The sequence below is a fragment of the Patella vulgata genome, chromosome 1 (genome assembly GCF_932274485.2).
Source record: "Patella vulgata chromosome 1, xgPatVulg1.2, whole genome shotgun sequence".
Classification (NCBI taxonomy): Eukaryota; Metazoa; Mollusca; class Gastropoda; family Patellidae; genus Patella; species Patella vulgata.
In genome coordinates this window covers 8565840-8574847 of record NC_065879.2, presented here as the reverse complement: position 1 = coordinate 8574847, position 9008 = coordinate 8565840, and the positions used below count along the sequence as shown (strand labels likewise).

General features: G+C 35.5%; 1 long non-coding RNA gene across 1 annotated transcript; it reads right to left on the bottom strand.

Annotated features, from left to right (window-relative positions):
* Positions 1-660: 660 nt before the first annotated feature.
* LOC126808400 (uncharacterized) lies at positions 661-8748 on the bottom strand. The gene is made up of 4 exons (XR_007674623.2): positions 8476-8748; positions 3524-3701; positions 2613-2691; positions 661-798 (listed from the first exon to the last, which is right to left on the bottom strand). It is a non-coding gene; the product is annotated as an uncharacterized LOC126808400 (long non-coding RNA).
* Between the last annotated feature and the right edge of the window lie 260 nt (positions 8749-9008).

The following is a 9008-nucleotide window of genomic DNA, read 5'->3' as shown; positions in this document are numbered from 1 at the left end:
TGGGGCTAGACATATTCCACAAGTCGATCATGTCAAACGGTGATAACATATTCTTATTTGGAGAGCATGCGCAATAAATAATTTTGGTGTTGACTGGAATAACCAGACGCTAGAAACTGACTTGCGGTTGAGACTTCTGGCGTATTTCGCCGAACATAACTAATGACAATTCACAGTAAAACAGACACGATTGAATGTAAAACAGTTTATATAAATTCATATTACATTATTATATGTGTTGCGACCCATTTGTGCCAATTTCTAGGTCCAAAATATTAGCGATTTAGCTCCTTTAAAGGTAGCTAACATTATATTATTTGGTGGATCTAAGTTTTTCATCCTACCCTGAAAAGTTGCAGTGCTCACGCAAATATTCAAATTTAAATAATGTTTCACGTCTTGGCTGATTAAATTTTGGTATTGTTATTAATTACAACCTTGCTCTACAAGTAAAAATGGCTGCCTGTGACATGAGGGTATTTCTGTCGTCTCTATCTTAACAAAACTGAAACAGAGCAGGTCATGTGATAGCATTTGATCTAACAAGCTCAGAGTCTATATATGAAGAACAGCTATCACAGTACAAGCACAAAGTTTTGTATACACAGTGATGTTATGTTTTGTAAGACTACATACCTATCTTGTCAACTGTCTCATAATCAATTGTGATACATAAGAAGTTCTGACCATAAATTGTCGCACTTTCTGGCCAGGTGTAAGATTCACTTTTACGTGGAGGGTATTTGGGTACACTGTGTACCAACCAATAGCCTTGATTTTCATTACTTGCTATCACACCTATAATAAACATTTATCTTAAATTTTATGAATTGTTTTTTTTTTCAAACATTAAAGCCTGCAGCCACCTATAATCTCCCAATTAAGATCCCTGTATCAAATATGATATTTGCATGTATTTTATGACGAAAAATGATATCACTCACGTCCTATTCCTCAATGAAGGCCCCCATCACATGCACCTAAAAATAACAGGTTAGTCTTATTTATGATTACTTCTGATATTGTTAACATTCCATCAGAAATGTAATTAGAATAGTTCTTATTATGTGCTGTTTCTGGCCCTGTGACAACAGCATAATAGTCCTTTAATGACCCAATTCCTGACCTCACTCCTCTCAACACCAAATTTATCTATCAATTTTCATTTTGTCCCTCATTCTACAATATTATATATACAAAGCAGCAAAAAGAAGCGTCAGGTTGGTATGTTACTCTGAGTCTGAATAGACGCATTGCATAAATCTTGCCAAATGTTTTTATTGTATATATGTGACCACATCTCCAATTTCGCCTGAGCAATAAGGCCCCTTCCCAAACAAAGAATTGAACCCAGGAAATGTTCTCAAAAACGCAACCTGACTTCTGAGATGGTAATGTGTTCTCCATCATTTTCACTTAACTCATGCTGCATGTGCTGTTCACCGGGACCAGCCCTATAAAATGTACCCCCATACTTGGTTGAATTATCCACACTACAACGTCAGCAGCATGCCACGACTCACGACAGCTCAGAGGAACCAGGCCCTTGGAAGACTCGATGCTGGCCACACTGCCCAAACCGTTGCCAATCACTTCCAGGTCAATGTGCAGACCATCTACAGGTTCAGCAATGCTTTCGGGCCACCAACACCACAGATAATCACCCCCGAACTGGTAGACCAAGGGTTACCACAAGGCGACAAGACCACCATGTTGTGCGACAGCACGGGCAGAATCCCTTTACACAGACATCTGAGACGGCACGTCAGACAGTGGGAACACACGAAAGACCCATCAGTACCGATAAGTTCACAGATGAGAGTCAGTTCACAGATGGCAGGATCAGAATATGGCGTCGACGTGGCCAGCGTTATTCTGAGCAATAGGTCATGGAACGAGACTCATGGGCAGATCCAAGCATAATGGTTTGGGGTGGAATCAGCCAGAACCAGAGAGTGGGTAATGTGGTGTTCCAAAATCTTTGTCCAGGGAGAGGAGGTGGCATCACAGCAGTGTGCTACATCGATCAAGCTCTCAGACCCCACGTCATACCACATTTCGCATGTCATCGAAACAACGTTTTCCAGCATGACAACGCCCATGCCCATACCGCCAGAGTTACTCGGGACTTTCTACGGCAGAACGGTGTCAACGTTATGCACTGGCCAGCCCTTAGTTCGGACTTAAACCCGATTGAACATCTTTGGGATGAAATTCAGAGGAGACTTAATAACATTGTACTGAGACCAAACACAGCTGATGGATTGTGCCAAGCTGTGGTTCCAGGTGCCAATGGCGTTCATCAATCGTCTGATTCACTCCATGTACAGACGCTGCGCTGCTGTTATTGACACTCGCTGTGGACACACCAAATACTGATGTATAGACTGTGTACACACACTAAACCTTCTCGTAATGTCTTGGAATTGTGATGAATTAATCACTAATGTGTCAACATACTGTTTACAAAAAATTGCTTTGATCTATTTAGTAAGTCGTTTTCTAGAATGATTTGATTAAAGTGCCTCTGATTTTGAAATCGTACTGACGTTTTTTTTGCTGTTTAGTATATTTTGTATAATGCAGATTAATGATTATAGGCTAACTTCTACCTTTTGTATGGCCATTGGTGACGGATCCATATTGGGTTGGTGGTTCATCATTATACATACCATATAATATTGAGTCATCCTAAATTAAAATAACAATGTAATTTTGCAATGAAATATACTCCCAAAGCAGCTAGTCATCCGAGCAGTCGATAAATGTTGTTGCATTATAATTTGTTGCGTAAATAAAAAGTAAAATCTCTAATATAATGTAAAATGGTTGATTTTGGTGAACATTAGCCTTGAAGGAACTAAACTGCTTTGATTTAGATCAAAATAAAATGCTAATTTGGGTTTATGTGATGTCTTATTTCAAATGTTTCAAGAGATTTTACCAATTTTAGTTTACATTATGACTTGCTGTGTCAACGGAGGGACATAAAATCAGTTCTATCTCATCATTAGCTTTATCTATAGACATTAAATTTTATTAATTAAACAAAGCCAGATTGTCATCCCACAAAAGAGAACAACATATAAAATCAAATAAAATTGGCAAATCAAAGAGATTTAGCCATTTTAAGGGTCATAAAAAATCACTTTTTTGGCATTTTGGAAAATTAAATATCTGAATCAAGAGATTTAATCCTGAACTTAATATAGAGACGAGGGATTATATCTTCCAAGGTCAAGGAGTTATGATATCTTAAATAATCCTTAATCAATATCTTTGATGTCCATTTTGTATTGTTATTATTGTCCTTTTTATTAGCCCTTAGACGGTTTCACATTAGTTACTGTTTTTGTTACCTTGTTGTATATAATTTGATTTCTTGCTATTATACTGTCATTACTTACTTGAGAACAACAAGAGGAACTTGTTGAAAAGTAGTGTGAAATAAAATCAGTGATTGTTTTCCATATAAATTGAGTTTTTATATTAAATTTTGCAAATAAACTTTTCGTATCAATACCTTGGCAGTGTAAATCTGTTGTAGAGTGTAATAAATGGCATCATTTGAAGAGTTCAAAGAATATTTTGATAGTTGAAATTCTGGATTATTGGCATCCAGATAAAAATGACCTAACCCATGATGAAGAATAGGGCTCGATTTATTTTGATCTAATTTTGGTAACTTGTATACAACAAACCTGAAAAACAATATTAAAATATAAAAATTTTGGGGTAATCTCCAAAGCTTAAATTGATCAGCTGTTATCTAGTCATAGTCAACATATTGTATCATACATATTAGTCATTATGTGTCATATAAACTCATAGATCGTTTAAGATTAAAATCAGAAACATATACATATTTTTGTACTATCGGGTCAACAAAGTAATGTAATAATTATTTTCAGTATTTTTTCCTTTTCTTTGATGTATTCTGGTCCCTATTGGCTTCAACAGGGTGTATCATGAAATTCAACTTTTTCACTTTTAGTAGTATAGCCAAGACAAGTGTTCACAGCACGGTTATGAATTGCGCTGTGTCAATGATCATTCAATAGGCACTGTTAATGATTTTGTGTTGTATCCATTGAACATAGATGTGTTTGTTTGATTATTTTAAATCATAATGAATGATTTGGCATTAGCTAGCTGACAATGTATATAAACATGATATCTATATGAGAATATAAAAATAATACATTTTTCTGATAGTATACAACATTAAAAAATATCATTACGCGAAGTATGTCCTTTACAAATATTTACATTTTTTTCTCTCTCATTCATATTTATTATATACGGAATTGTTTAAAACTTCATATTTATAGCTAAAATCATCCATTCTTATTATAATGACCATAAAAAGAAAAGATTTGTAAAAATTCTCGGAATAACTTGGGGTTTCATATATAGTCCAGGAGCTAGGCGAGTTTTGTTCAACATGGAAGATGCAGAAGATTTAGGATGCTAGTGGTGTATGGCTGGGATGGGAGACCCCAGAAACCCAATTCTTAAGTTGTCAGTGGTGGATGTGGTAGGGGGTGCCACCCATAGTACCAACTCAAAATTGGTTTATTCAACATATGGAAGCTGCAAGTTTCACAATAGCTACGACAACGTAACTAAAAACGCTGAGATATACTGATGTGCTTGTTTTTAGCTACGATTGGATGCCTTTAGTTCCAAGTGGCAAACTCAATTTCTTTATTAATGTATGTATCATCTTAAAAATAAGTTAATTTTATACTATTAGTACTTATTACACATACGCAGTCCAATCTACTGAAACAACATTCATTTATTAGCAAATATTGACAATAAAGTAAATCAAGCGTTGTTTTTATCAAAATTGATTCGGACGTTCATAATTACGCCGTAATACCTACTGCGCAACTCTGATCAGATGGGTACTTTGATTGGCTATTGCACACGAGGCCCCTCCTTTATGTGTGTACAGACGTAAATTTAAAATGTCGGAAAAGGCGATCTACTGTCGCTTTGATTTAAAAAGAGGGGATTTGTACCCGTTTCAGGTAGGATTATATGCTTAATTGTAGTTGGGTGTGGCAGAAATATTATAAATAACAATAACCAATCGTTGTTTTGATTAAAAATATTGTCAATTTTGTTTACAAATGCAATAATGGCCTCATCTCTTATCTCGAAACACGGAGGGTTGAGAGATTAAGGTTTGTTATCTAGTTTCACAAGTGCCCTGAATAAGGAAATATAATTTAATTAAGAATGGGATTTTTGGTGGAAAGGTCATTTAAGAACAAGGTCAATTAGTACTAATTACTGATTTATTCAGCATGAAAGGTGCATCTGTGAAACTAACATTACAATGGACTGATAGATAACACAAGTTAGAATCACTAAATTAAGAACAAAATTTGTTGTGAAAAGGCCACTGAATCTAAGAGGTCAAAGGTCACCAATTAGAATGTTTCCGTTCACCCATCACCACTCCAATTGGACCTTCAAACAACCACTTATCTATAAAACACCTCTATTTCAAGGGATAAAAAGAGATTTTACAGTCTTATTTTAAATGAAATGGTGTTTAACGTTCTGCTTTTCTGCACCGACTGGCCTGGGCTAATGAAAAATGACATACAGTGTGCTATGAGGGACATTTTGCATGGACAGGGGTACTATGACCTATACTCATACTCTTATTTTAAATGTCAAGAAAGGAATTCGTTTACGTGCACGCAAATACATGTATGTATGCGGGACATCAGATTTTAGTCCCATCAGAATGACTAGACACTGTTCCTTGCCAGACCCTCCGTCCTGCACCACTGACAACATTGTGGCCACCACCTGAAGTGAACCCTAGATCTTCAGGTTAGCAAACCAGCATCTTACTCACTTTGCCACCACAGACCCTGTCCTATTTTGATCGGAATACCACAGTATGAAATGATATAACGGATGTGTGGCCTTTATAATATGATGCATAAACACACTTTAAAGTTATATAGGCGACATTGATAATAGTTGTAATACTCATATTCACATCCAAACATAATGAATACATTCGACAATAAAGGGCTCATAATCTAGGCATGACAATTTTCAATTGAAAAGTGAAATTCGTTGAATGAGTTACGCCTGTATGGCAAATCCAGCGATTACTTCCGAATGGTTCAATATTTTTAGTTCATTTCATCACACTTTTGATCTTTAATTTGTTGATTTAAAACCCTAATTATCAACAGGAAGGCTGCCATACCATACACACCACTAACTTATGAATGAATATTTTTGGTGGTAAATGAAATTAAGAACAGCAGGTGTCCAATACATCAAAAATAAGTGACAAGCAGTAAAATATGGCCGGAATGCTAATTTTTATCTTGATATTAACAGTGATACAGTAATTATCGCCCACTGCCTTCATACTAAAAATCATTTAAAGGGACAATAACACTCTTTGCTGGCTTGACAGCTCCAGAAAATAAAAAATAGCCTTATTCTAAGTACTAGATATGTTAGTGTCCTACCTGTTGTGTAAATTATCCATTAAATCCTATTTTACTTGTCCAAAGGGTTTAAAAATATTTTTAAATCCAAGTCACATTTGAAAAGCTTTACGTCAGGCTTTTCAAATCATTTAGTTGAATTTTTCCAATTTTTTAAATTAGGTGTGTTAAGATGAAATTTGAATCATCAATTAATTGGAATATTGTAAAATAGTACAATTTGTTGACCAGAATAAAGATTGGGACATATTATTCAGTTACAACAAGAGTGGTATTGGGTTTTTAAAACATAGACCTATGTCATTTTATTGCAGACCCAATCAACCTAAATTTAACTTTCCTCTTCATCTGAGGAGAGGCGACTGTCTTCATCAAAGGAAGCAATGTCAAAATCATCTTTAGAGATATCCGAATAGGATTCCTCAATTAAAGAATGTAAATCAGTTTATAAACTTTATGTACATTCATATTACATTATTGTATGCGTAGAGACCCATTTGTGTCTGTAGGTAGGACAGGGATCGATACTGGATGCAGCGGCAGCTATGTCATGAAACAAACAATAAACAAGATATAATTTGATATTTTTTATTTTAAATTAAACAATGGATTCTGGTAATGTGACATGTGCCCTTACTTTCTCAAATAAATAAATGATTTGCCCGAAATACTAAATCGAAATCATGAAATGTATACGCCAAAGTCTATTTCTCAAACAAAAGAATGAATTAATCCACTGTGGTGAATCGATTCATCGATCCTGTACAGCAGGTTAACCTACAATTAAAAACAAAATCACCGAATTCGTCCTCACGAATCAAGTGACTAAATTACGATACGGTTAAGTATGTGCATCGATTCAGCGCTCCCCACAGTGAAGCAACAAGTAGATATTTATTATACAAATTTCCCCCTGAATCTATTATCTAAGAGTAAGAAATGTGCTCAAACAATCTAGCCCAAATGAAAGAAAATGAAAATCAACACAATCTGGTTGATATGAGGTGATTATCGACTCTGACTACCGGTCTGTGTCTTACATATGATAAGATTACCTTACCTATAACGTCCGCTTCCACCGAAGGTGATATCACAGACAAGTTGTCTTATTTTTCATTTTTGTTATCTTAGTGCACGCGCAGGGGTCTTTCCTGTGGGAGGAAACCAGAGTACCCGGAGTAAACCCACAAGGTTGAGAAGGCGCTCCTATCTCCAAGCCACATACACTCACACCAGGGATCAAAACCACAACCGCAAGCCAGAGGTGACCAGTCAGCTCGAGGTCGAACCACGGCACACTAGATCACTAGGCCTATCCCCCCTCCTCCCACAATGAATGATACGCACCAAGTTTTATAGTCGAAGCATGCACGACGGTTGCACTTGCACAATAATTGATTGGCTTGCATAGTGCATACGCCAAGCAAGTATAAATTGAGGGGTTTAGGCGACTAGTTTGAAACTTTTTATGCACATACTACATACTGACATAGGGCGACCCTACCACATTCCCTACTACAGTGTTTATTGCTAGGTGACAAAAACAAAATTAGCGATTTAGCTCCTTTAAAACGTATGTCTTTAATGCTATATTATAACAACCAAACTGTTAATTATTCAGGGTTTGATAATATTGGAAGTATTAAAAATATGATGAGTTCAAAATGTACGTCGGTTACCATGTAAATATAGGCATGGACCTTAAATTATAATACATTATTTTATAAGGTCCATGATATAGGCTACTGCCTGGAACCATCCATAAACATATAGATCGAATATATATCTCATTTTATATATTTTCATTTCATTATATCATGTTATTCCAATATATTATTCCATGTAAAATATATATTTTGTATACATGTATATTAATGTATGCGTATGTTTTGTATAATGGACGTAATAATATGCAAATAAAAAAGTTAAAGTTATACATACAGTATAGTTCTATATGCTGGAACCATGAATTATTAATACTTACCAGTCAACTGGTTTTCCTTCGTAATCTAAACACTGTAAACAATTTGACAAATCAGTATTTAAAAATAATAAACTCAAGGCGAAGACAAGTGGCTGCATATTTTCTGCCCAACTCGGTCTCATAATGTCCAATCAATGCGTGAGTAACTAACGTACGAAAATTAAATGGTAGCTGGCCTTTACTTCTCCGCAGGTAGCGTGTCTCTGATGTTCAGAATGCAATCAATGCTGTAAATACTACCTTATACTTTCGATTTCCTTTCCTTTCAGAAAAATCTAAAAATAAACCATTCTTATGACATAAGCCTCCTACCGGATATTAGATATCACGAGTGTCGTGATTCACCATTATTTAATTATTTTCTTAAGTCAAAGGTTATACTACGGTGGCTTAATATTTATTTAAATTAGAAACGCTCTTATATAGTGCCTCTAGATAATTAAGTCGAGCGCTCGAGATACTAAGTCGAGCGCTCGATTGAGATAATACAATCGAACACGGGTCAATCTGTATAATTTCGTGCATTATTTAAT